At 41.3% G+C, this 26,497-nt stretch overlaps 1 protein-coding gene and 1 long non-coding RNA gene across 2 annotated transcripts in view; both read right to left on the bottom strand.

The window, feature by feature from the left end:
• Window positions 1-26,497, bottom strand: part of ITPR2 (inositol 1,4,5-trisphosphate receptor type 2) — a 417,643-nt gene that overhangs the window by 356,290 nt on the left and 34,856 nt on the right. The gene's annotated exons all lie outside the window — the stretch shown is intronic.
• LOC116661266 lies at window positions 93-26,493 on the bottom strand. The gene is made up of 3 exons (XR_004317081.1): window positions 17,793-26,493; window positions 16,160-16,166; window positions 93-102 (listed from the first exon to the last, which is right to left on the bottom strand). It is a non-coding gene; the product is annotated as an uncharacterized LOC116661266 (long non-coding RNA).

Here is a 26,497-nt window from a genome sequence, read left to right as displayed (position 1 = left end):
AAATCAGCACACGCACAGAAGCCTGCCTGTGCTACCCTGCAAGCTGCACAACACGGCGCAGCATGACCTCAGGGCTGCAAAAACAAACAAATCTACACCACGCTATTATATGCTTGATAAAAAAAGACCCTGGGAAGAGAAACTATTAACCCTGAGGAATGGAGATGGGCATTGTAGACGAGGGGAGATGCTGTTCCCTTTTGTGCTGTTTATTACTTTTGTAAAAATTTTAAACCGGTAAATTTTTAAACAAAAAAATTCTTTTTGGACTGCTTGTCTACTTCATTTAGTCCACATGTGTTCTCTTCCATGGAATTCTGCGTTGAGCAGCACCCAGTTATTCACCCATTAATAAGACACGAGACAGGAAACTCGCCCCTGGCAGAGGAGGGGAAGGCTCCTGGGGAGGGAGGAAGCGGGAGGCTGCACGTCCCACTCGGATGCCAGCAGCGGTCCCTGCGGCCAGGGCGACGCCCCCTCGGCCTGGGAGGGTCCAGCTCAGCTGCAATGTATTCCTTTTGATCTCCAGTTAAGGAGTTTAACAGGAGTGGTGAAGGACACAGTTAGAAAAGTTCTCACACGCTAGCAGAACTGAAGAATGAGGAGGACCCCACAACAATGACAGTGACCCGTGCTGGCAATTCTTACCTCTTCTGCCAGCGAGGGCAGGATCTCTGTATTAGCCAGATTTATATCTATGCATGTACGGTCCTTCCTATGTGTGCATCGGTTGACTGCTCGGAAGAGAAGATCTTAAAGAGTAAGAGAAGGTTGGAGAGTATTGATATTTTTAAGGCATTACAAAATTAAGAAAATTCTTAACCTAAGAACCATGAACACACAATTGGATGGGATTCATGAAGGTCCACAAATCCCCCAAAGGTGTAAGATAAATTTTGTGTGTGTGTGTGTGTGTGTGTGTATGAGTGTGTGTGTTCACAGGTAAATTTTCTGTCAAAGGGCCAATAGCTTTTATCAGATTCTGAGAGTGATCGAGGCCCCTCGAAAACCCATAGTAACCACTACTGTAAGGTAATGAGCTTTTTATAAATCACTTTAGGCTCTCAAGCTGGAAAATGTACAAACACAGTGAGTCGTAGACAGGCCTGGGCTGAAGTCTGCTTTGTTAATCAATAGGAAAAAAGTATGTAAGGAAAGAGAGGACTGTCACAAGATGCTTTAGAGAGACTAGACAGAAGAAAAGTTGATCTCAAATGTGTGCCCAGGCAGGGAAGGGCTCCTGCGGCAGGTCTGCAAGAAGCCAAGGGCGTGCCAGCACCGACGTGAATGAGCACGCCAGGCTGATGCGGGAAGACAGATAAATAAGGTTGGCCTAGCAACGTCTCTTCTGTGTACTTACCCAAGAGAAATGAGTGCTTTTTCCACCAAAAAGCATGTAAAGACTGTTCACAGCAGTATTCATCATTGCCCCAAACCGGAATCAACCCAAATGCCCGTCAACCAGAGATGGATAAATAAACTGTGGTATGTTCATAGAATGGAATCTTAAAAAGGTAATGAAAAAGAATAAAAGGCTGCAACATGCAACAACGTCAGTGAATTAATTACACAGACACGCTGCTGAGCAGGAGAAACCAGCGACAAGAGGACGTGCTTCTCACTCCTAAGGTCTACACCCCAGAGAACCAAAACCGTATGCCCACCAAAATCCTGTACACGAATGTTTAAAGCAATATTATTCACAATAGCCTAAAACTGGAACCAACACAAATTTCCATCAACTGAGGACAGATAAGATATGGTATATTCACGCAGTAGAGTATTATTCGGGAATAAAAGGGAACGATTTACTGATCCATGATATAACATGGATAAACCTTGAAAATATTACACTCAGTGAAAGAAGCCACTCACAAAAGGCCACATATTGTATGCTCCCATTTATATGAAATGCCTAGAATATACAAATCCATAAGGATGGGAAGTGGTGGCCGCCAGGGGTAGACGTGGGAGTGATCGGGGAGTCACTGCTAATGGCTACATCTTTGGAGGATGCTGAAAAAATTCTGGCATTAGAAAATGTTGATGGTCCAGAGACAGAAAACAAACTTACAGTTACCAGAGGGGAAGGGAGTTGGAATGGATAAACTGGGAGTTCGAGATTTGTAGATACCGACTAATATATATATACATAATAGATAAATAAGTTTATACTGTATAGCACAGGGAATTCAATATCTTGTAATAGTTTATGGTGAAAAGAATATGAAAATGAATATATGTGTGTTCATGGATGACTGAAGCACTGTGCTGTACACCAGAAATTGACACATTGTAAACTGACTATAACTCAATTAAAAACAAAAAAAGAAAATGGTGATATTCGCACAAATCTGTGAATACACTAAAACCACTGAATTGTGCATGCACTATGAATTGTATGGTATGTGAATTATATCTCATGAAAAAACTTAATTTAAAAAACCGTATGTATGATAGGATCCCATTTACATAAAGTTCAAAACCAGACAAAATTACCCTAATGTGTGAAGAGGGTAAAAATAATGGTTAGATTAAGCAGAGGAACCGACAAGGCGTGAGAATTGCATGAGGAAACCTCTCCAGGCTGAAATATTTTATATCTTGATCAAGATGGTAGTTACATGAATAAATATTATATGTAAAAATTTACCAAACCTACACTTGATCCACTTAAGCTTACACTGAATAGCCATGTGTTTTATTGAATGTTAGTTAAACATTTTAGCTGAGAACTTTTTGGAGAAAAAAGCTTTTTGCAATCCATAACCCTGTGGCTTGTGAACCCCACAGAACATTCTCCAGCACACAGCACGTGCTCAGTGAAGCAATTCCACGTTTCCAGCTGCCTTGTTTAAAAACCCTAGAGCCGTCTTTGGCTCCCACCTCTTATACCTCATGTCCAAAATAATAAATCCCCATAGGTTCTACCTGTAAAAGGTAGCTAGAAATCTGCTTTCTTACCAACTCAGCAATCTGATCCAAACCAGCATCATTTCTCTCCTGGCTACAGCAATAGCCTCCTAACAAGTCTTCCTATTTCTTTCTTCCTTTTTTTTTTTTTTAATGGAGATCCTGGGAATTGAACCCGGGACCTCATGCATACGCTCCACCGCTGAGCTCCACCCCCAACCCCCAAGTCTCCTTGTTTCTGCCCCTGCTCCTCTGACTGCTGAGTCTCCACAAACCTGGGGAGTGAGCCCACTGAAACACAAACCTGGTGGCATCAGTCTCTGCTCAAAACCACCCAGTGGCTCTAGTCTTCCACTGCCACCACTTCCAACGACCATCCTGACTTCACAGGCCACGCCAAGCTGCTCCCTAGGTACCCCCACCAGCCACCCCATCTGCTTGTGATTGCTGGCGCTTATCCAGGAAACCCTGACCTCAGGGCCTTTGCCCTTGCTGCTCCCTCTGCCTTTGCGTTTCCCCCAGCGTTTCTGCATGGTCCACTCTGACCCCTGCTTCAGGCCGCTGCTCAAATATCAGCAAGGTGCCTCCTGGCACTGTAAAAACAGCAAGCCCCTTCCAGCCAGCACTCTTGGCTGCCCTGCTTTGTTCTCCTACCTAGCGTCTCACCACCTGATAAATGCCTGGCACTTAGTAGGCGCTCCAAGAACGTGTCCTAAATGAATGAACACACACGCAAGAATAAAGCAGTCAACGAAGTGAATAAACATGAGTGATGTTAATTCCCGGATGTGGAATAAAATCCCCCAACTTTTGGTATAATCTAAGTTTCTTAGCACAAGTATGGATTATTCTGACCATAAACAGGAGACAGAAGGCACAGTCACAGAAGCCGCACACATGATAAGCCTAAAAAGAAAAACCCAAACAGTGAAGCCTAAGGAAATGTGCTGTCTTCTACCTGTCTTACCATCAGCATAGCCTTGTTAAGAAAGTGGCTACTCTGATCTTTTAAAAGGAAAAGGAGAGCCTGGATGAAAATAAATGTGCAGGCAAAATGTTATTCATTTATATTTTTGTGTATCCTGTGAGGGAGTGTTCTAACTTCACTGATTTACACGCTGCTGTCCAGTTTTCCCAACACCATCTGCTGAAAAGACTTCATAGCAGCACTATATACAACAGCCAAGACATGGAAGCAACCTAAATGTCCATCAACAGAGGACTGGATAAAGATGGTGTGGTGTATATATGTATATATACACTGGAATACTATTCAGCCATAAAAAAGAATGAAATAATGCCATTTGCAGCAACATGAGTGGACCTAGAGATCATCATTCTAAGTGAAGCAAGCTAGAAAGAGAAAGTAAAATGCCATATGATATCACTCATATGTGGAATCTAAAAAAAAAAAAAGAGGACACTAACGAACTCATCTACAAAACAGAAACAGATTCCCAGACATAGTAAACAATCTTATGGTTCCCAGGAAAAGCGGGTGGGAAGGGATAAATGTGGGAATTTGAGATCTTTAAATGTTAGCCACTATATATAAAAATAGATTTTTTTTAAGTTTCTTTTGTATAGCACAGGGAACTATATTCAATATCTTATAATAACCAACCTTTAATGAAAAAGAACATGAAAACTAATATGTATGTATATGCATGACTGGGACATTGTGCTGTACACCAGAAACTGACACATTGTAACTGACTGTACTTGAATCTTTTTTTTTTTTAATGTTATTCTTCTATAGATAGTCAGGAGCAGTTCTCTGTTTAAAAGTTAGGCAAATCATGGCAGGTGCCACTTTTTTCAGATAAAAATGTTTTGTGAAAGTGAGAAATCTTTCCCAGAGAGCAGCATTATCACCGTTCTCAAGGGTCAGAGAGGCCTGCCCTGTCTCCAGATGACTTGTGATTTTGCCAGAACCAGCAGGCTTTGATGTAATCCAGGAAGAGCCAACCACAGGCCTCCCGCGCTCCTTGCCCGCTGGATGAAAATATGGGAACAGAAAGGACCCCGGGTGCTTTTGCCTTTTATCCTTGAACAAACACAGACATAAAGCAGCGGTGACTTCGCTGAATATGAGCGGTCCGATGGGGGCGCAGTTCTGACGGCACTTCTAATGACACATCGTGATGCTCCTGTTCTGTGGGGCTGAATCCAGGCAAAGGGTGACAGCAACCCTCTGCACCGCGGACATGAAAGTTTATGTGAGGCATAAATTCTGGATACTCTAACAATCTGGTAAATGGTACAGGCTTATTTTTCGACAGCCTGACGTGCAGAGTTGAACTGTTGGCTTGTTAGAACAATTGCTCCCCAGAAAGCTGACTCACACTGTATGAAGCAGCAGCTTGATCTCCTTCCCAGAACCACCGCCTCAAGAAAGGAGAAGAAATGCCTTAACGAAGCCCTCACGTACAGAAGTCAGTAGGGGAGTCACAATTTCACCAGGCAAAAATTGGGAAACATTTGGTTTAAAAAAGAGAGTGAAAACAAAAATGTGGTGGCCATCCTGTTGTTTTGTGGAATGCAATTATCAAAAAGCATTTTAAGTGGCTCTCTTTAATATATACAAAGAGAATGACACCAGAGCGGTTTCTTATTCGTAACTCAAATTTTAATCCTTACTGAGAACAGAGTCTGACATCATAGATGTTCAATAAATGCCAGTTTAATAGAAATTTACTTCTAAAACATACACCTCATTCTTCCAGGAAGCCATCCCTGACTACAGCTCATAAGAAACCCCTTCCTCAGACCCCTCCAATACTTACGATCCAATGATGATTTGAAACTGTTTTTGTTGTTCTTTAATTATTTCATGACACTTTTTAAAATTTTAATTTTAATAAATTTTATGCTTCTTTATGATTATTTTATTTAAGATGCTTATCTCCCCAACTTACCTCCCAACTCCCTCAAATTCAGAGACTGAGAATTAAATTTATTTTGTATAACCCAGCAGTACCTAATCAGGGAGGACACAGAGTGGGATTCATCCCATGGGAGCACAAAACAGCTCGAAATGTAATATTCCTGCTAAACACACACACACACACACACACACGTTCTTGTACGGCTCTTTGTAAGCTGCTTCTTTGAAGATCCAGTAAACTATGCATGCACATGGAGGCAACCTGCAGAATGAGCCCATTCTATTCCACCCCATGTCCCCCATTTGCTGAGCGAGAGAAGACAGGGCTAGTGTTTTCTGTGCTGCTCAGGAAGCACTGGACGTGAGTTTGAATAGCAAATGAGCAGAAACAACCTGACAATTTGCCACTCTGAAGCGTGTAAACTTCTTTCCTCAGCTGCTGCCTGGTCCTACTCAGGAAGGCACGCCCCCTTGGAGATCTGGTCCCGTGACTCGCATCTTTTTCAAAGAAATCTGCTGGAGATTTCACCACCACCCTGGGTTTGCTGCGAGCATCAGAAATTTAATCTGGCAATTCTGCTTTCTTTATGCTGCTGAAGCACATGTGGACCACTTATGACTAATTTATACCCACCAATAGGATCAGCATGAAGAAAAGCAGAGGATAATCAAAGTAACACAAACTGGGCATTTCAAAACAGCGTGGTGTTGTTTCTCCAAAGATCTCAATATTCCTCTTATCCGTTGTGTGTGTGTATGTGTGTCAAAGGGCATTATTCTGTCCACAATCATTCAGACATATTACTCATATAAATTTCTCAGGGGAAAGTTACTTCTTATTCTATAATGTAAAAAATATCAAGAATTAGTGGAAAAATCTGAATGTAGCCATATTTAAGTCAAAATTGATTTTTGAACCATAGTAATCATACAGTGTCAGCAATCACTATTTGTTTGCTCCTGGAAAAGCAATGAAATGCTGGTATGGTGCACTGCACTCACCACCTGCTCCTGATTCTATGAGAGGAAATAAAGACCTTTGTTTTCCAGTGTTGTGCCAGGGTTGTAACATTTCAGCTCTAAGGACTACAACCAAACATTATGCTCATTTTAGGAAACCAAGCCTACAGATCTCAGGTAATGTAAAAGTGAACTTGTCCATTCATTTCTTATATGATCAATTCCTGCAAATGTCATGAAAATCAGAATAAACACAAAAAAACTCATTATCTTTGTTATGACACATGTCATCTGCCTGTGATTCCCTAAATAATCTAGTAGCTTTAAATACTATGCATCAGGAATACAATTACAGGATCATTTGAAAGCGGAAAACGTGCGTGATTTACTAATCACGTACGTTTTCTCCCCCTGGCACTGTTAGAATAACCTTCACAACTGCTAATTGATATTTGCTGAGTGTCCAGCAGGGGTAAAGCTCAGAGCCAGAGTTGAAAACAACCCACAGGACAAGAAGCAACAGTCTCGAGTGAAACATCAGGAGAACAAGAAACTCTTCTGCTCCTTCTTGAGAGCCTGGGAGTGAACAAGAAGACCTGTTTCTAACTCCTATTATGAACTTGAGTGTAATCTTACATAATAGTGGCACATCTCGCTCCAAAGCGAAAGAACGTTTTACTCTGCTTGGGAAACGTTCACCATGATGTTGAGCTGCAGGTCGCAGAGGCAGATTCCCAAGTTCAATATCCGATCAATTGCTGACTTTCATTCTGCAGTCTAGGTAGTCAGTGGTTACACTAGACACCTCCCTGAGGGCATGCTGTGCTTACACTCCCCGGGTCATTTCCCTATAGACAGTAAGTCATGAGTCCCCTCTCCTCTGGTAACAGCTAGGGTAAACTAGAGATTAACAGCTCATCTGAAGACAGCCGTCTCGGCTGTGCATTGTCAAGGAGGTGACCTTCATTCAAGAGGTCTGCACCCCACAGGGTCCTCTATACTTGCTGGTGACCAATTAATAGGGGGACCATGCCCTTTTCTCTAAACTAGGACACCTTTAAAAGTTTAAAGAACTACTGTAATTACCCTAGGACAATGGGTGAACAGCAGTAAAATGGGACACATGGTTGTAACAAATTAGCCCAAATAGACATTGGGGGGGGGGGGTCAGCAGAAACACACAGAGTGAAAGGAGTAAGCAAAACTCTTAAGGCAGAAGAGTAGGAAGTAGGGAAATGGAGAGAGACTCATCAGTGGCACTGGGAAAAGGAGCTCACTTTTCAGACACTGCTCACAACTTCAGATGTCTTAGTGCAACTCCATGAGATAGCTACAACTACCCGATATTCTAAATGAGTTAAGCGAGGATAGCTGCTCAAGATCGGATAGCTAGTTAACACCACTCAGGTGATGAAAACAACTGAGTCATCATAATGGCAAAATACCAGGGTAAGAGGTTCCCAAAACATGTGCCCATTCTCAGGGAGTGCCCAGTCTACCAGGGTGTGGAAGAAAATGCTAGAAGCGAACTTATATTCATTTTTATCCCCTATTTTTAAATTTATTTTTGTGTATGTGCAACAATGTATACCATTTAGTATTAAAATAATGTACACATATATGATTTATAAGTAAACATATCTATTTTTTACTGAAGTATAGTCAGTTACAATGTGTCAATTTCTGGTGTACAGCATAATGTCCTAGCCATGTGTATGTATATATATATACACACACACACACATATATATACACACACATATATTCATCTTCATATTCTTTTTCATTAAAGGTTATTACAAGATAATATAGTTCCCCATTCTATACAGAAGAAATTTGTTTTTTATCTATTTTTATATATAGTGGTTAACATTTGCAAATCTCAAACTCCCAAATTTATCCCTTACCACCCGCTTCGCCTAGTAACCATAAGATTGTCTACTACGTCTGCGAGTCTGTTTCTTTTGTAGATGAGTTCATTAGTGTCCTCTTTTTTCTTTTTTTTTTTTTAGATTCTACATAGGGGATGATAAAAGCACTGAAGGAAATAAGAGAGACTAAAAACATGTATCTGTTATTCCCACTTTGTTTCTGATGAGGCATATGATCAAAAAAGTTGAAAGACTACTGCCCTAGAGTTCAGAGCAGTGGACACCACTTCTGAGGGGGGTGGTTCCTACAGCCACTGTGTCATCATCTGGACTCATCTCACACTACTAGAGCCAGTGTCAGAGCCAAGTGGTGGTGACATAGACTGATTCAAGTCCCCCCTTACTTCGCTATACATTCCAACAGTTACCTCTCCTCAACTCAAATCAGCTGAGCTTGAACAGTCAAAAAGCATCATCTTATACTAGAAGTTTAAAGGTCCTAAACAAACAGTATCGAACAGCGTGAGTTTAAACCCACACATAAGATTATTTTTACCACATGACCAGTCCTACAGAGTTATGAGCTATGTGTGTACACTCTCGTTAAATTATTTAAACAGGAGGCCATCAGACTGAGGTGGTTCTAACACCTTGGTCTCCTACTAAAACCTAAGAATCAATGGACTCAAATCTGAGAAAGTGAAACCAACCACAAACAGCCAACCAGATTTTCCCAAATGTGGCGACAGATGAAGCTATAACCAATCAATTGCTTTGCTTTGCTTCTGCATCTTCTCCATAGAAACCTTGGTCCTAGCTCCTGTCCTGTCAATTTGGCACTGTCCAACAGAATCGGTGTTTGCTCAAAAAAACTCTTCAAAACGTTCATGTGCCTCAGTTTATCTTTTCACAGTCCTGAGAGGTCAAATGTAAATGCAGGATTAATAATAAGCTTTTTTAAAGATTTCACTTTATTTTTTCTCTTTCTCTGGGTTCTTGTACTTTTTTCTTTTGGTTTTTTAAATTGAGTTATAGTTAATGTACAGTATTATATAAATTACAGGTGTATAATATAGCGACTCACAATTTTTAAAAGCTATAATTCATTTATAGTTGTTACAAAATAAGGGCTATATTCCCTCTGTTGTACCATATACCCTTGTAGCGTGTTTTAGACATTATAATCTCTACGTCTTAGTCCCCTACCCCTATGTTGCCCTTCCCGTATTTCCTCGCCACACTGGTACCCACTACTTTGTTCTCTAGATAAAGATTTCACTTAAGACACCTAAAAACGCCTCTTAATTTCAACAGACCTCTTTGTTAGTAACAAAGCGCTTCTTGTTTAAGCTACATGAATCAGAATGCTTAAGCCTTTTCTCCTATTACATCCTCAGCTGAGATCATGGCTACTTTTGCATAACTATTCGAATATGAGGAAACGTTTATTTAACTCAACTGTCCTTCTATCGCTGATGATCTGATCCACATTCATCTCAGTTTGAGTTTACTGGCCTCTCAGGAAGGATCCTATGTTGTGACGATGCTTCAGCCAGAGTCCTTAGGAAAATAATCCTCCTTAGGAAGTGGAAGATGAGGAAGTGAGGCTAGGAGGTGACTGCTACAACTGTCCTACTTGAGAATTTGTAAAACGTCAAAGACGGCTCTCGAAGTGTTAAGTAAGAATAACTGCTTATACATTACTTAGAATTTCAAAGAGCCAAAATAGTCACTAGTATTTGATGCTGATGAAAACTGTCCAAATTAACAGCCCAGGGTGAGGATCTCTCCTCCTGCCTCCTCCTCCCTCCTCCTCCCTCCATGCGGTGCTCTCTTCCATCTCTGTTCTGTCACCTGGAGCCACCTCCTCCTGGTCCTCTCTTCCCTCCCACCTCCTCACTCTCCATCTTCCCCTCTTCTAATCTTCTCTCTTCACCAACTGAACAGAGTAGATAAAACTTTATTATAAGTATCCATTTAATATACATTGATGTCTCCTTGTCTCAGTTTTAAAAGGTGAGTTGAACAAGAAAATTGAGACATAACCGAATACTACCTAGTACATTACAGATGATTGTTAGTATCAGTCCTCCCCTCTTGGCTTGTTTGCTGTTTGTTGTTGCGTTGCAATTGGCCCTTACCTGATTAATTCTGTGAGGATTAATGGCCCTTCATGAAGGATTCCTCACGCTAACACTAGGCTTTTCCTGTAACACAGTCTTTCTAGACATAATGGCTCTAAAAAATTCCAACTCTACAATGTTTCTGTTAAAAGGCACAAATCTAGTATAGGAAGCCTCTTATCAGGAAAGAGCATGTCCAAGTCTTTACAGACTAGATATAGAGAGAGATGCCCCAGGTATAACAGGGCATCTGATTCAGTAGCCAGACTATCCTACTGAGTTTCAAATGCCACCAAGGTGTTTCAACTGCTGTAAACTACCTGTCCATCTCTCAGTGATCTACAGCTTCCCTCTTTGAACTAGGCACATGGATGGAAAGAAGGGTTTTCTATGTTCTTGTTAACTCAAAGGACATCAGCCAGCATTGTCTTTAAACTTTTCTTATTAAATGCCAAGAGAAATATAAAATGAAATATTAACAAAACATACGGCTTCTCAAGCAAGTTACTGATCCTTTATGGGCCACATCTGACCCTGTATCCAGTCTCCTCTGTGATCAAAGTCAAGAGGCCAAACTTAAATCTTCTGGGCATTGTGGGTCATTTGCACCACAAGGGCAGAGACAGTATCTTTATTCTGTACATTAAGATCACCTGTGTCTACCAAAGTACCTAACACATACATATATCAAATCGTCAACTTGGACACTTTAAATATGTGTAATTTTATTAGTAAATTAACCCCCATAAAGCTGGGGAAAATAAAAATTTTTAAAGTATCTAACACATAAAGTCTTCATTGGATACTTAGAAATAAATGAATGATGCACACATATAAATTGTCATCTTTCAGAAGAAACACTCCTCCAGAAGTAGGAGATGGATCAGACCCATTACAAGAACGAACAGATAAGAATTTTCTTCTCTTAGAAACAAGACAGTTAGTCTTTCAAAATTTTCTCACAGGAATCGAACTTGTGTCACATTCGCAAACAAATTCAAATGAGTAGGGTTTTTCCCTTTGCCCATGTAAATCAAACCACAGTAGCAGATCCAGGTATGCCCTAAAATAACATTCTTCATTTCATCACAGCTTAGCTCTTTTGCAAAGGAACAGAAAGCAGCTGGTAACTGTCTGCCTTCCCTCAACAGCTGCTATTGAAATCGTGAGGTGTCATTCGACTGTAAACCATATCTTAACCTAAGGAAACGACACAAGCTTTGCAAACATCAAGCAAATCTAGACAAATAAAATACAAAATTACTAATACTATGAGCTGGCACACACAATCTACCTAATGAAAGGTAAGAAAGATTCCTTCAAAGACTAAAGAATAATTTGAGGTAGTGGAGCAGACTAAAGGACAGTGTGATAAGACACTGAAAATAGCAGCTTTGGGCAAAGCCAAGAACAAGATCCATGACTACCACATCTCCTTTTCTGGGGCTGCAGTGATTCGTGTCCACTAAGTCCAAGCAAAGTCCGAACTAAAGAAAGTCACAGCAGCACGGAGGTCACCAGAATCACAACATGATTGCAAATGGAATAATAAAGATGAAATCAGATGCAAGTCCTTTACGAGGTACGCGATTCGCAACCACATGGGGACTGTCTTCAGCCTGCTTGGTTGCTTTACACCATCACGACATGGCTCACAGGGCACTTGTAGCAAATGCAAACCTTTGTTTTCCCTTCAAAAAGTGATCAGATTCTAAGTTCTAAAGGTTTTATTCAGCTAAGTCAATGTTTCTAGGCTACTTAAGTTCTGGGCTATTTAAGTGATGAAACCTTGAACCCCAGGCTGTTTAATCAATTTTATTCAGGAGGACATGGAAGGGACAGGCAGAATATCCAAGGAAGCCGCTAGAACAGTGCTACCCATGTCTTGTGTTAGGTGGAAGCAAGAAACTTGCTTGCTCTTCTGACTCATCTATATGGAAGTCCATGAGTGAAGACACCTGCCTTTAATTTTACTAACAAGGCTGGCCAAATATATAAAAGAAAACAAGGATAAGAACTAGATTTTTTTTAATTTATTTTTATTTTTTGTTGGGGGGAGAGGCAATTAGGTTTATCTCTTTATTTTCAGAGGAGGTACTGGGGATTGAACCTAGGACCTCATGCATGCTAAGCACACGGTCTACCACTTGAGCTGTACCCCCCCCCGTTTGTGCAGTCAAACTGTAATAATTCTTCCTAAAAAAACTGAAACAGGAAAAAAAAAAAACAACATGCACTTTTGACTTGCAGAAATACAAAATAATTAATGAGTCTCATTTCAAGCTCTTAAAAAAAAGGATGAAAAAGACATAGGAATTATAGAATTTCCACTGTTACTGTTTTAAGTCAAAGTATCAGTTACGCACAGTTAGCTGCTCTTTGCTTTGTTTGCACACTTGCCCACTGGACAGTCACACTGTTTTTTTTTTAACATGCCATTTCAGGAACTGGATTTTTTTCTTTTCTATGGTAACATTACAAAACCCAACTCCCAACCTTGCCACACAATTAAATTTGTTTTAACTCCTTTCCTTCTAATATTTATCCTCCTGGAGGTTTTAATTAATGCAGATCCCACCAGAGTACACGCTGTATAACTGTGAAGCTCTCTACAACAACCACAGCCAGACTTGCGTTTCACACAGCACATCTACATGGAACCGGAAGGACAAACTCCACAGGCCTGTTTCTCAACAGAGCTGAAGCTTGTGTTGTTTAGAAAATGGTGGCTTAAAGTCGTTTTTAGCCTACTTACACCTTTGCTTCCAAGACAGGACCACACACACACACACACACACACACCAATCACATTAGAGAAGTAGTAAGACTCAGTGAGCTCCTGGGACCCACTGCTTCCACTTTCAGGGCATAAATCTGTCTTTGCAGGGGTCCCCAGCCAACAAAGGACAGCAAGGCTGGAAAAGAATACAGGGAGAGGGTGGGGTGTCACCATCTGAGGCTGGATTTCGCCCCTAAGGGCTGCTTTATTAGATATTTCACCTCTAATTCTTTAAAAGGCAAAGTTTCCAAACTACTTCCAAGCATTTGTAAAACAAACATCGCCACCAGCCAGCAGTTTGCTTTATTCTGAAATTGCTGTATTTACCTTGAAAACCACAAAATGTAAACAAGGGCACCTGATCAGAGAGGATCCTTAAACTGCTCTCTCACTAAATCAACACGGTAGAAAAGGCAGTTGAACCTGGACTTGAATACACAATATACAAATCAATCTTCTATCTTAGCAGCTGCTTGAATAAGTTAATGATTAGTATGCTTTATGGAGATGCATAGAGACTTTCATAAACAAAATGTAACTTTTATTAATTTATTTAATACTCAGAAGAGACTCAAACAAGCAAGGCCCACCTACCATCCACCGCAGAAGTAAAGTCTTAATTCACACACACTTCCACTTCAAATAACAAACATGTGTAAGACACTGCCTTGCACTGGAGATACTTTATGCTATACATTATGGGAAAACTGAAGTGATTGACTTTTTAATAGGCCTAATACATGTCAAAATAAGAGAAAATAGGGAAACAGTTTATTTAAAAATAGCTACTATTTAATTCACTGAAGAATTCTTGAGTGAGCCATGGTTTCAGTTCTATAAACAGTCCATACTTCTTACCACAATGTGTTCCTGAAAGCTATATTATAAAAGCAATGCATTTCCTGTAGGAAATTCCACTGGAACAATATAATTGGGGTTACTTTCCTGAAGAATACAAAGTTAATAATGGACATAGCATAGACAAAAATACTCCAACCCTCCAAATCATTTAGAACAAACATCCTGTAAAAGTAATTAAAAGGTGTTTTGACATACTTTCACGAAGATCATTCTTTTCCCCCAAATTAATACTATATCCGAAGACCCAGAGAGGCAGAGTCCTGAATGAATAAAGTCTCTCTCCATCTTCCCACACAGCCAGACTCAGAGGAGGAAAAAAAAGTCACCGAAGTGTAGAATGGGGAAACTTCATCTTTTTTCAGTGAAGTCAAGAGATTATTTTTGAGTCAAGTGAACTTCTAACCACCTCAGGGCTGTTTTCCCTCCAGACTATCTTGAATTGGCTAAATTCACCTCTCCTGCCTCAGCCTTTCCCAGGATGGCATATAAAAGGAGTCACACATTACACAGCCTTGAGACTGGCTCCCTTCACCTCGCATAATGCACCTGAGGTTCATCCGTGTTGCTGGGTGTATCCGTGGTTCATTCCTTTTTATTGTTGAGTGGTATTCCACTGCATGTATTGTTTATCCATTCACCACGTAAAAGAGATTTTTTTAAATTGTTTCCAGTTTTTGCTATAAACATGGATACATGGATCTTAGTATGAACTTAAGTTTTCACTGCTTTGGGTAAATATTTAAGAGTGATGCTTGGGGGTCACTTGGTATGTGTGTGTTTAACTTTATAAGAAACTGCTAAACTCTTCTCCAAAATGGCTGTACCGTTTTGTACACCACCAGCAATGTCTGAGACTCCTAGTTGATCCGCATCCTTGGCAACACTTGGTATTGTCGGTGCCTTTTATTTTAGTCATTTTTGTAGCGGTTCTTCATTATGGCTCTTGATGTTTTGTTTCAGGGCAGCTTAAATGTTGGTTTTCCAAGGGGTTCCATTTTAGGGCACCCTTTTCTTCTCACTCTCACAGCTTTAAATTCTATCTACATACTATTAAGCTTGCTATCTGTATTTTCCATCTAGATTTCTCTCCTGAGCCTCCAGACTGACATATCCACCCATCTTCTAGATCTACCTCTGGCAGAAAGGATGCCAGAACCAAGTTCATTACTGTGGTAAATTGCAAACGGCCACAAGTTCTTCCCATCACTGTATGCATATGGTGACTTTGCTGTTGCTCCCATCAAGAGACAGAGTCAACTTCTCCTCCCTTTTCCTCCAAACTTAGGCACATAACACTGCCAAGTGTGACACAAGCAGAGGTCTGAAGAGAGCTTGAGCACTGGGCTTTGCCCTTTCTTGCTGTTCTCATACCATCCCTATGGGAAGCATCTGAGCTAGCCTGCCAGACAGTGAGAGACACATGCCCCAGCCATCCCGCCAACAACCATCACAGGCAGATCCGTGGGTGAAGCCAGCACAGACCGTCCAGCTGCCAACTGACCACACGTACCTGGGCAAGTTCATCAGCCAAGCCAGCTCAGAGCAAAAGAATCAGCAAGCAAACCCACAGATTTATGAGTTAAGTAAGTAAATGAATGTTCAGAAAGCCACTCAGCTTGGGGGTGTTTTATTACGTAGTGATACAGAACTGATACTATTACCCTCCCCTACCAAGCAGTTTGTTATATATTCCATATTTCAATAAATGCCACTAACATATATCACACTGCCCAAGTCTGACATCTGGGAGAATCCTGGGAGGCACCTCCTCCCTCCCCCCAACCTCCTACCATATGCCCCCATACGGTCAGTCACCAAATCCTAACACAGTCAAATATTACAGCAACTGTCTTAGGCCATTAACATATTTTTCTTAACTATTTTAATCATCTCTTAGTTGATATCCCACCCAACATTTTCATCCTCTCCATGAAGGAAAATAGTCTTTCAAAATTTCAATTCTGTGTATCTGTTTCTGTTTTATAGATAAGTTCATGTGTGTCCTTTTTTCAGATTCCACATATAAGCGATATCATATGGCATTTTTCTTTCTCTTTCTGGCTTACTTAACTTAAAATGATGATCTCCAAGTCCATCCATGTTGCAGCAAATGGCATTATTTCATTCTTTTTTATGGCTGAGTAGTATTCCATCTTATAAATACACCACAGCTTCTTTATCAACTCATCTGTCAATGGACATTTGGGTTGTTTCCACATCTCAGCTATTGTAAATAGTGCTGCTATGAACATTGGGGCTCACAGACATAGAAAACAAACTGATGGTTACCAGGGGTTAAAGGGGGTGGGAAAGGATAATTTGGGAATTTGAAAATTGCACCTCTTGGGAAGTGATGGAAATGTTAGCTATCCTGATTGTGGTGGTAGTTTTATGGATGTGTATATCTATCAAACTTCATCAAATTGTACATCTGAAATATGTTTAGTTTACTGTACAGGAACCATACTATTAAAAAGGTGTTAAAAAAAACACAGACTATGGAACACAAGCCGTCAATAAATTAAAGTCTGTATCTATTTTTTTTAACGCACTTCTGATCACGTCATAGCCCAGCTTAAAATGCTTTAAGAGTTCTCCACTGTGTTTGACATAAAAATGAAAATGCCTCAGCATACAAGGCCATGGGGCATCGGGACCCTCCCGTAAGCTCATCTCTGCCACTTTTCCACATTCTCCTCAGCTTTTAACATTCTTAAAAGCCACAACCACAAGTGGGTTACCTACTCCACACCTCTGTGCCTCTTTCTTCTCAACCCTCTCCTGTCGACTTGGTTAACAACTGCCCATTCTCCCACAGCTCCAGCGCACCGCCAGTCTTGCTCTGAACACCCAAGCCAATTACAGTCCTCTTCTCTCACTTTTGTAGCTCCTTGGGCCTAAAGGCAGTATAGTTAGTGGTTAATTATCTGGAATTCAATCAAACCTTTGCTTCTTTCTAGTTATGTGAACTTGGGCAAGTTACTTAACTTCTCTGGACCTCAGTGTTCTCATCTATAAAATGGGGTGTGGCAAAGATGTTACCCCTCACCCCCAGTGTCCACTCTCTTCTTCCTTTAGGTAACAGAACTCTTGAGGTGGGTGTGTGGCCAGCCCACTACGCACCGGACTCCTCAGCCTCCTTGCAGCAGATGTAGTTACGTGTATGAGTCTCCTGTGGCTGCTGTAACAAATCACCACAAACGTGGTGCCTTAAAACAACAGACATTTATCCTCTTGTAGTTCCTGAAGACAGAAGTCCAGAGTCAATGTGCAGGCACCACCATTTTCCCTCTGAAGGCTCTAGGACAGAATTCTCTCTTGTCTCTCCCAGCTTCTGGTGGCTCCAGGTCTTCCTTGGCTTGTGGCTGCATAACTCCGTTCTCTGTCTCTGTCTTCACAAGCTCTCTCCTCTGGGTCTGTTTTTTCTCCACTTTTGTCTCTTATAAAGTCACTTATCATTGGATTTGGGGCCCACCTGGGTGACCAAGGCTGATCTCATCTCAAAATTCTTAACTGACTTCCATTTGCAAAGACTCTTTTTCCTAATAAAGCAACGTTCACAGTGTCTGGGTTTTAGGACATGGACTTATCTTGGGGGACCACCATTCAACCCCACGTACTATGTAACTATAAGACAGGAGTAGGAGTAACATATGCAATTCCAGATGCCCTCCTGAAAGAAGAACCTACTTGCCCTGGATTCCTCTTGCCCCCTTTCTACTGACTAGGAGGTGATGACTCTTGAAGCAACTTTGGAAGCCATGTGTTGGAAACAGTGATTTGCAAGATGGTTGGGGATTACTCACCCAGGAACTATTAAGTGAAAGAGAAATGCACTTCTCTCCTATATAAGCCACTGGTTTAATTTCTATTATAGCAACTTATCTAATACATGCAGACAATAACAGTATCTTAACAATAATACATACCTCTCAGGGTTGCTTAGGGATTAAATGGATTAATAGACTGTAAAGCACTTCAGACATCACCTGAAATATGGTAAGGACTAAATAAATGTCAGTGATGAGCAGCAGGGTTAGGAGTGTGGCCCCGTTCACATTCAGTAATCATTGGTGTACTTGTCTGTCTCCTGCAGAAAACCAAACTTACCAGGGTAATGGCTTGGCACTTACGTCTCAGTTTTATACTGGAAAAAAATACCAAACATTCTATTACTGTTTAAATGGAAAATGCAATTTAGCTTTGACCCTCGGAAGTACTTTCATGAGAAGGTAAATACTAAGCCTGGAAAGCCTAGATGGTCCTTTGCCGGAGGCACCTGCGCCTTTCAAGTCACAGGTCAAAGGTTATCTTAATTAAGAAGCTTTTCTCATCTCTCAAAACAGGAAATTAAAATCTGCATCCTCCCACAGTGCCTTCAACCATGCCTCTTTAATTAGCCCTTATCACGTTCCACCTTGGGTTGTAATTATTCACACACACATCTTATCTCTCTCATTAGATTATAAATTCCTTGAGAGCAGCATTCGTTTCTGACTTGTTTGACCCTTAGCAACTAGTTCACACACTGCACTGCACACAGTGGATCATCAATGAATCTCTAATAAATGTATGAAGATCTCACAGTGTTGGGAAAAAAAACACCAGCTTCAAACAAAGCCTGCCTCACCACCTACTAGTGGTGTGACCTTGATCATGTAACTTTCACTTCTCTCTAGTGTGGTTTCCACATTCGGGAAAATGGGGCTATTAAGTTTAGACACACACTTAATTTCATACACAACACTGGAAGGGAGGCTTTTGTACATGACCCCCCCGGCTCAGGAAAATTGGCCCATGACTACAGGATCAGTAAGCAAGGGAGTCAGAGAGTTATTCTAACGCCACTAAACCACCTGCATCCCATGTGCTCATTTGCTGTCCATTGCTTTTCACTCTGAAAGGAGAAAATTAACCTTCACAAGTTAAAGCCACAAATCAAAGTTCATACAGCATATATATAATTTTTTTGATACACAATTAACTGGATGAGGGCTGCCCTAAACAGAAATTCATGAGATTTCCAGAGCAGTCCTCTCTGACCGTTGAGAACCACAGCAACTTCCCTCCAGGAGAGGGTAAAGTAGTTTAAAGTACCAGTACTTTTACAATCCTGGCTAGTTTCAACAGGAGAAGCAAAGAGGCAAAAAGCAGTCGGTTTTCATTTCATCCTTCGGCCCGTCTTTGAAACCTCACTGAGAAGAGTCAACTTATTAACCAATTTCCACTGCCACTTAAGAGTTTAATAATAGGGGACTAGCTGCAGAAGGTTCTTAATATGATGACTTCCCACAAACACACAGAATCAGCCTAGCAGTAACATTCAACTGGAGAATTTTAAAGATGATTTTGAGTAAATCGTGTATTCTGGCTTGGAAATCCACTGCAATTTTCTAAACTTCTTTGAGTGCCAGCAAACTACAAAATGCTACAACCTAAAAGAGCTTCACTTAACACATGTGGAAGTTGTTGGCTTCTGCTATTCACACTACAGATTTATCTGATAGAATGCACATTTAACACCAATGAACTTAAATTCAGAGATGTAGCATATAAGACTGTAACAACATAACAGGTCCATACCTTGCTTTCTTATAAACGAAGCAATCAGCTAACAGCTACATTACATGCTGAGTAGTATGAAGACCCCCCGCAAAAAGCATGTGTTGACAGAACTGAAATTATATTGCCTTTAAGAATTACAATTTTTTTCTAGAACTTTGATCATTCATTCAACAAAAATTAATTCAGCCCCAACAATATGCAAAACACTGTTCTTGATCTTGATAATTCAACAGAGGAGTCTTCACCCTCATACACTTTGCAGTCTAATTGCAGGTCTCTCAAACAAAGAAGTGGGTGCAAATTCTGAGCATGCACAAGTGACATGGCTGTGGGCTCCCAGGCCCAAGTTCACTGATAACAACCACAGTGGACAGTTTCCAGCGTGTGGTTTCCGAACTCAAGCTCTTGCATCTCTCCTCTCATCTTCGTGAGGGCTTCTGTGACGGAGAACTTGCTCAGCTGCAAGCAGGAGCAACCCAGAAGTTTGCGTGGCAGGGGTGATGACACAACCCACAGAGGATGGAAGTTGGCCCCAGCCTTCCCATCCTTGGGTAGGAGATTTTGAGGCATGTTCCGCATGGTTGCTCAGAGGCCATGGCAGGACTGACTTCCAGTTGCCACAGTGGTGGGTCTGATGCACAATTCACTACCTTTTATTTCTTTAGGCTCACTCTCCCTCGCTTCCTCGCTCACACTTCCCAGGACCACCTCCCAAACTGATTACCTCCATCCATATCTTCCAGGGTCTGACTTGTAGATACTCCGACTAACACAGTCCTAATGTATTTCTCTTTAGATAACATTCAGTAACACCAGAGTAACACATGAAGTGACAGTATCACATACATACCTGTTATCAACTTACATTTCAAGATGTCATGAGGTTGAGAATTTAAATAAATAATTTGGGTGAGAGTTAAGATCAAAAAAGAAAGAGAGAAAAACTTGGCAGGCTAGAAGGATGACCAGGGTTAAACGTGTTAAAAGATTCTCCACTAGGTTCCAAAATACCAATTATGCAGCACAGGAGGAGGGAAATGAGCGTCCAGAGATGCCAGTGAAAAAGCACCAGGAGTTTGGGTTGACTCACAGCTGGTGGTGAGTTACGGATTCCTGCTCAGGACTCCTGGGCTCTAAGTGTGACATCCAAAAAAGAGGGAGATTCTCATCCGACCACACCCAAACGTTCTACATTCAGTTCTTCCTACACCGCTAAGAAGTACATTGACAAGCAGGCAGGAGCCTAACCAGAAATCAAACACAGCAGCATGATGAAAACTAGAGAAATCACGGAGGAATTTGTAGCTGGCAAGAGGTGAAACAATGTTTTTTATTAAGACTATAAAAGAGAAGATCTGCAGGAATATGACCATTCTAAACAAATAAGTCAAGCCCCACTGTGTGGCAGAGGGATGAGATGTAACCTCTGTGGCTTTAGGGGACCAACAGGTAAAAACTGATGGGAGGGTGCTATTCAATAGACAGTATGGGATAGTGACAAACAGCTCTGGAGTCAGACCAGCTTGTTTTGAGTCCCAGCTCTACCACTAGTAGGTTTGGCGACTTTAAAACGGTTGTATGACTTCTTTATACTTAACTCTCTCAACTGCAAGAGCGGGATAACAAAAATTCCTACTTTACAGGGTTACTGAGATGACTAAATATTAATGCACAGAAAGCCCCAAGCACGGCACAGCATGTGTTAAATGCTCGATAAATGTTAGTTGTTTCAAATCTGAAACAGTCTGTCTGCATCCAAAAAAAAAAAAAAATTGCACAAACACCAAAGCTGAATAAATTCAATAAAGCAATTGTCGGATTTGTAGACGGAGTATTTATAATTGGCTCACACTGGTGAATTACTGCGTTAAACAAGACTGGCATGTTCGACCACATAAAAAGTCAAAGCTGGCTAGATGGCTTTTTCACTTACGCTCTTAAGTGTATAACCAAACCCTAAACGGTGAGAGTGTCCGCCTTAAAAATGACTTCCCTTAAAAATGAGTTACATGAAGAGAAGGAACTGAGTTAAAGAAATGAACTTGTAAGTGTTCCCCGAAGTCCCTGATTTTCACTTTCGCTGATTCTCATGTGCCACTGCACAGCAGAGACAGTCTCAATTTTAGTTCCAGTTCCTGAAGCATTCTAACTTACTGCTTCAGAGCAACTTCTTGCTTCCAGAAGCAGCCACTTGGTAGGCTGGATGGATTATGAAATAGTCACATGTGTCAAATGACCACAGAATCTCAGAGCTGGAAATTTCAAGACCAAATGGTCCGAGGCTGCGGGACTAACTAACCAGCCAGGAGAAGGGGCTGTTTTCCCTTCCCTCGTCCCGCCGGGGGAGTGGCTCCCTGGGTTCTCCATTACTTCTGTGTTTTATCACCCTGATGGGAATAAAAGGACACACAAACCTCTCTTGTTTTGATTTAGATATGTCTCTCCTCCTAACAGAAAAGGCACACATATCGGTAGACACAAACTTTTGGAAAAATCTGTGCCAGAGAAGAGTTTTCTAGAGATGAGGGGGGAAGTACACAAAGAGACTAGGAGAGAAAAAAAGAAAAAGAAAAAAAAAACAGAAAATATAAAGTCAACAAAAATAACTCCTACCATTTAGTGTGAAGGAGGAGGGTTAACTGTATATCAAAAAATAGGACCAGTGACATCTCGTGTTGATAATACGCGCCCCTGATATGAAGCAAGGAGAAGGGCCGTCAGCCTCCTTCTCAAAACCTTAGTCCCAGTCTAATCATGGCCAAAACACCAACCAGAGCCAGACCAACGAACATTCTACAAAATACTGGCCATTACTCTTCCAAGTATCAAGGTTACCAAAAAACAATGAAAGACTGAGAAAGTGTCACAGGCCAGAGACGGCTGAGGAGCCATGATGACTAACATGGGATCAGGACTGGAGACAGGACATCAATGGAAAATGGGTGGCATCCGAAGGAAGCCTGGAATTGAGTCAACAGTAATGGTAAACGGTAATTTCTTAGTTTTGACAAACGTACCACAGTTACATAAGACGCTAACATAATGAAACTGGGTGGAAGGGAGCTCTCTATACTGCCTTACATCTAAACAGATTCCAAAGTTTAAAGTTCGTCTTTAAAAATTACAGAATATTTGATCATGAAAAAGTTTTTGCACTCACTTAAAGCCACTGTGCTTCTGTTAATACTATTATGACTGTGTGGTTTCCACTGAAAAATAGCTGTCCATCTGCCAGGCTGTAAATAACCCTTGGGAAGTTGTTCATTTGTTAAAACTTCATTTCCTCTATTCACATGAGAGGCAGTGTGACACGATCAAAGGAACATTTCTTGCACAATTGTGTCTATTGGTTAGTCTTGTTAACCCCTTTAGAACTTTGGCTCCTCATTCAAAACGTTGGGGGAGCTGTATTAGATTTACTTTGAATTGCCTAGAGCCCTAAAATTTGATGATTCACTTGAACAAACCATGGAGTGAGTATGAAAAATAAAATACTTTTCAAAGTACTTTGAGAACATCGTTTGTCTGGCTGAGGCAAGAGGGACCGAGGTGCAGCTGAACTATTGCGGATAGACAGCTATTGTGTCTTCGTGTTACCTAAAAAGTAACATGAAGGGAGGGGGCTCTGGACACTTGCCAGAGGATTCTGGAAATATAGGCGTGGTGATTCTGGGAGGCAAATCTAGGAAAAAATGATGACCTTTACAGTCAAAAGGTACAGGAGAAATACATCCAGGCAGAGAAGGGTGAAGCTGCAGAAAGGACAAGGTAGGTGAAAGGATGTGGCATCTGGGACCACACGGTCTGCTCAGGGCTGCTGAGTACTGTGAAGGCCAGGGCAGAGACAAGCCTGGGGAACTCTCCTCCGGGGCTCCTCCGTCAGGATAGGTTTCCAAGAATCAGACGATGAGAGTCAGAGTTTTAAGATAAAAGGGAACCTTGAATTGCCAACAGAAAAATACCCTCCTTCTCCAAAGATGAGCGGAGTGAGACACATGATTTAGTCTTAAGCTACAGGTAGAAAATGAGAGCAAACGAGCAAGGACAATGACCTGAAGTATTAGATTACGGGAAAAGCCAGCCTCCCAGGGGCGGACGGAGCACCTGAGTGACTCATACATTGAACCGGTGCCCGCTGAATCAAAGGACACTGAGTATCTGTGTATAGTCACCTACTGGGTACAGAGCTGGTACCCCAGGGTGCCCTCGGATACACTGAAATAGTCTTTGCACTTAAAACAATTCCCTTCACTGGGAAAGAGGAAAAGAAAAAAAGGCAGCCACAAACCCTGAAGGTTTATCTTTGACAGATCAACCTCCCCGGACTGACAGAGGAATAAAGCTACCCAAGCTCACGGCAGTGAAGCATGGAGCACCCCTGGGAGCCAAGCTGTATCACATGATCCCGGGAAAGTCTGGGTCTCTCACCTACAAGCATCTAATGGCTTTTTTTTTTTTTTTTGGATGTCTATGGTGGGCAAAGCTCTATGCTTGTAAAGCACAAAAAGAAAAAGGATAAAATCCTGCCCTTGTAGAGGTTATAATGTAAGAACAGAGCCAAATACATTTAAAGGAAATACATTATGCCTTTCTGTGGTAAGTTAGCTGCCATTTGTGTAATGGCTTAAAACACTTTTACATTTATGCTCTGGAAAGATTTCAAGCCTCACAAAGCATTGTGTGGTGGGATTGTTCTTGTTCTCATCCACCCTGGCTCCCACCAGCCAATGACAGATGTCCTCCAAGGCACAAAGTCATTGGGTGACCTACTTAAGATGACACAGCCAGCGAGCGGCACAGTCAAAACCCGAACCCCAAGCTTTTGTCTGCTACAAATGCAGATTTGTTGTCCCGGTTTGTGTTTTAAAACTTTGCTTTTTATCTTTAACAAGCTGCAGTTCACAAAAGAGTGTCTGTGGACCCGGTTTTGTTTATCATCACAACTCTGAACTCAGGGTGCCTCTCCCACCTGAGGAGCATTGGGTTTCTTCAGCTTCAGGAAGTTCTCGCCCGTATCTCTTCCCACATTACCTCATTCTCGTGCGCACCAGCCTCACCTCCTGGAACGGGATGAGATGCTCCCGGACCTTCTCAGTCCAGCCTCCACACTTTTTATGACTCATTCATTTCCTCTGCGCTGCGTTCTGGGTAATCTCAGCTCTCTTTTCCAAAACAATACCTGTTTCTTCATCTTTATATAATATGCCAGGTCATGCTTTTTAGAACCTGTATGCTCTTTTTCATATTGTCCGTTCTTCCATTAGGGCTCATCTGGCCTCTTCTGTCTCTGAAATCATTTCCACACCCTTACCCACAGTCCCCTGTCCTGGAGCACTTCTTGTCTGTTTGTCACAACTGCTGGCTCTCCTTCATGGAGTTTTATTGTGAGTCCACCTGCCGTGGGGACTGTGTGCAGTGGGAATACTGAATTAGGGGAACATCCCCACTGAGCACTCTTACAAGTGCTTCTAACAGGCAGTCTGTCCCCCACCGCCTGCTCGATGTTAATTCCTCTACCTGGGGAGACATCTGGACCACTTATTCAAAGTGACCAAGTTTACCCAAAGGATATTTATTGGGCTTGGCACGCTTTCTGTAAGATTCTAAGTTTACTGCAAATGCCATACATAAGACAGTCTTATAAAAAGAATTGTGTAGAACGTGCCCATCACAGAAAGTGAAACATGGAAACCATTTACCACATGTTAAACATCTCCCTTCCCCCGTGCAGGCAGAGCACATCCTGACTTGGCCTTGGGGCCAGGGGAATCTCTTTCACTCTCTCTCCAGATCTGTATCTCTTATTAAAGCTACTTTTCGGTACTGTGTAAGTAGGAATACATTTGAACACAGTGTGTTCAAAATGAACGCTGTTTTAAAGTTGTTCTTATTATAAGTCCACACAAACTATGAAACTGATTTGCACACGCTCTTAATTACTGGTTTTAGTTGACTATGATTCTCTGCAAATCCCATTAACCCTTCTCTCGGTAACAGTCGAGTTATAATGTCTCCTACTATGAACAATTTCTTAGTTGATATTTATGAAGGTACCTCTAAGATGATACCTAGAAAGGAGTTCTAAGACAACTGCTAGTCACTAGACATCATCCAAAATGACATTTTAAAAACTAAGCAAACACATTGATGTCACCGTCCTGAAGATTTCACAAAGACAACTTAAATAGCTAATAATGAAACACTAACATTTACTGTACCACTGTCACAAAAATACACAAATACTTATCATTCAGCTGTATTTACTGGTTTGCAAAGTGGCCTCTCACAGCTATTTACCAAGATGTCCTTTGAACACACAGACCAGCAAAACAAAACTTGGAACTATTCTTTCAATATCAGCCCTTCAATGTGTAAAAGAAGAAAAATAATGGGAAATTTGGGGGGAAAAAAATTCAGTGGATACACTTCTATTTGAAAGTTTTATAGTGAATAAAGTTCTAACATTACTTATTTTAAGACACAAAAATAACACCCCCCCTCTTTAGGTCGCATGGTAAAAAAAAAAAATACATATTTA

Source organism: Camelus ferus, chromosome 34 (genome assembly GCF_009834535.1).
Source record: "Camelus ferus isolate YT-003-E chromosome 34, BCGSAC_Cfer_1.0, whole genome shotgun sequence".
In the NCBI taxonomy this organism is placed as follows: Eukaryota; Metazoa; Chordata; class Mammalia; order Artiodactyla; family Camelidae; genus Camelus; species Camelus ferus.
This window is presented reverse-complemented; position numbering and strand designations above follow the sequence as displayed.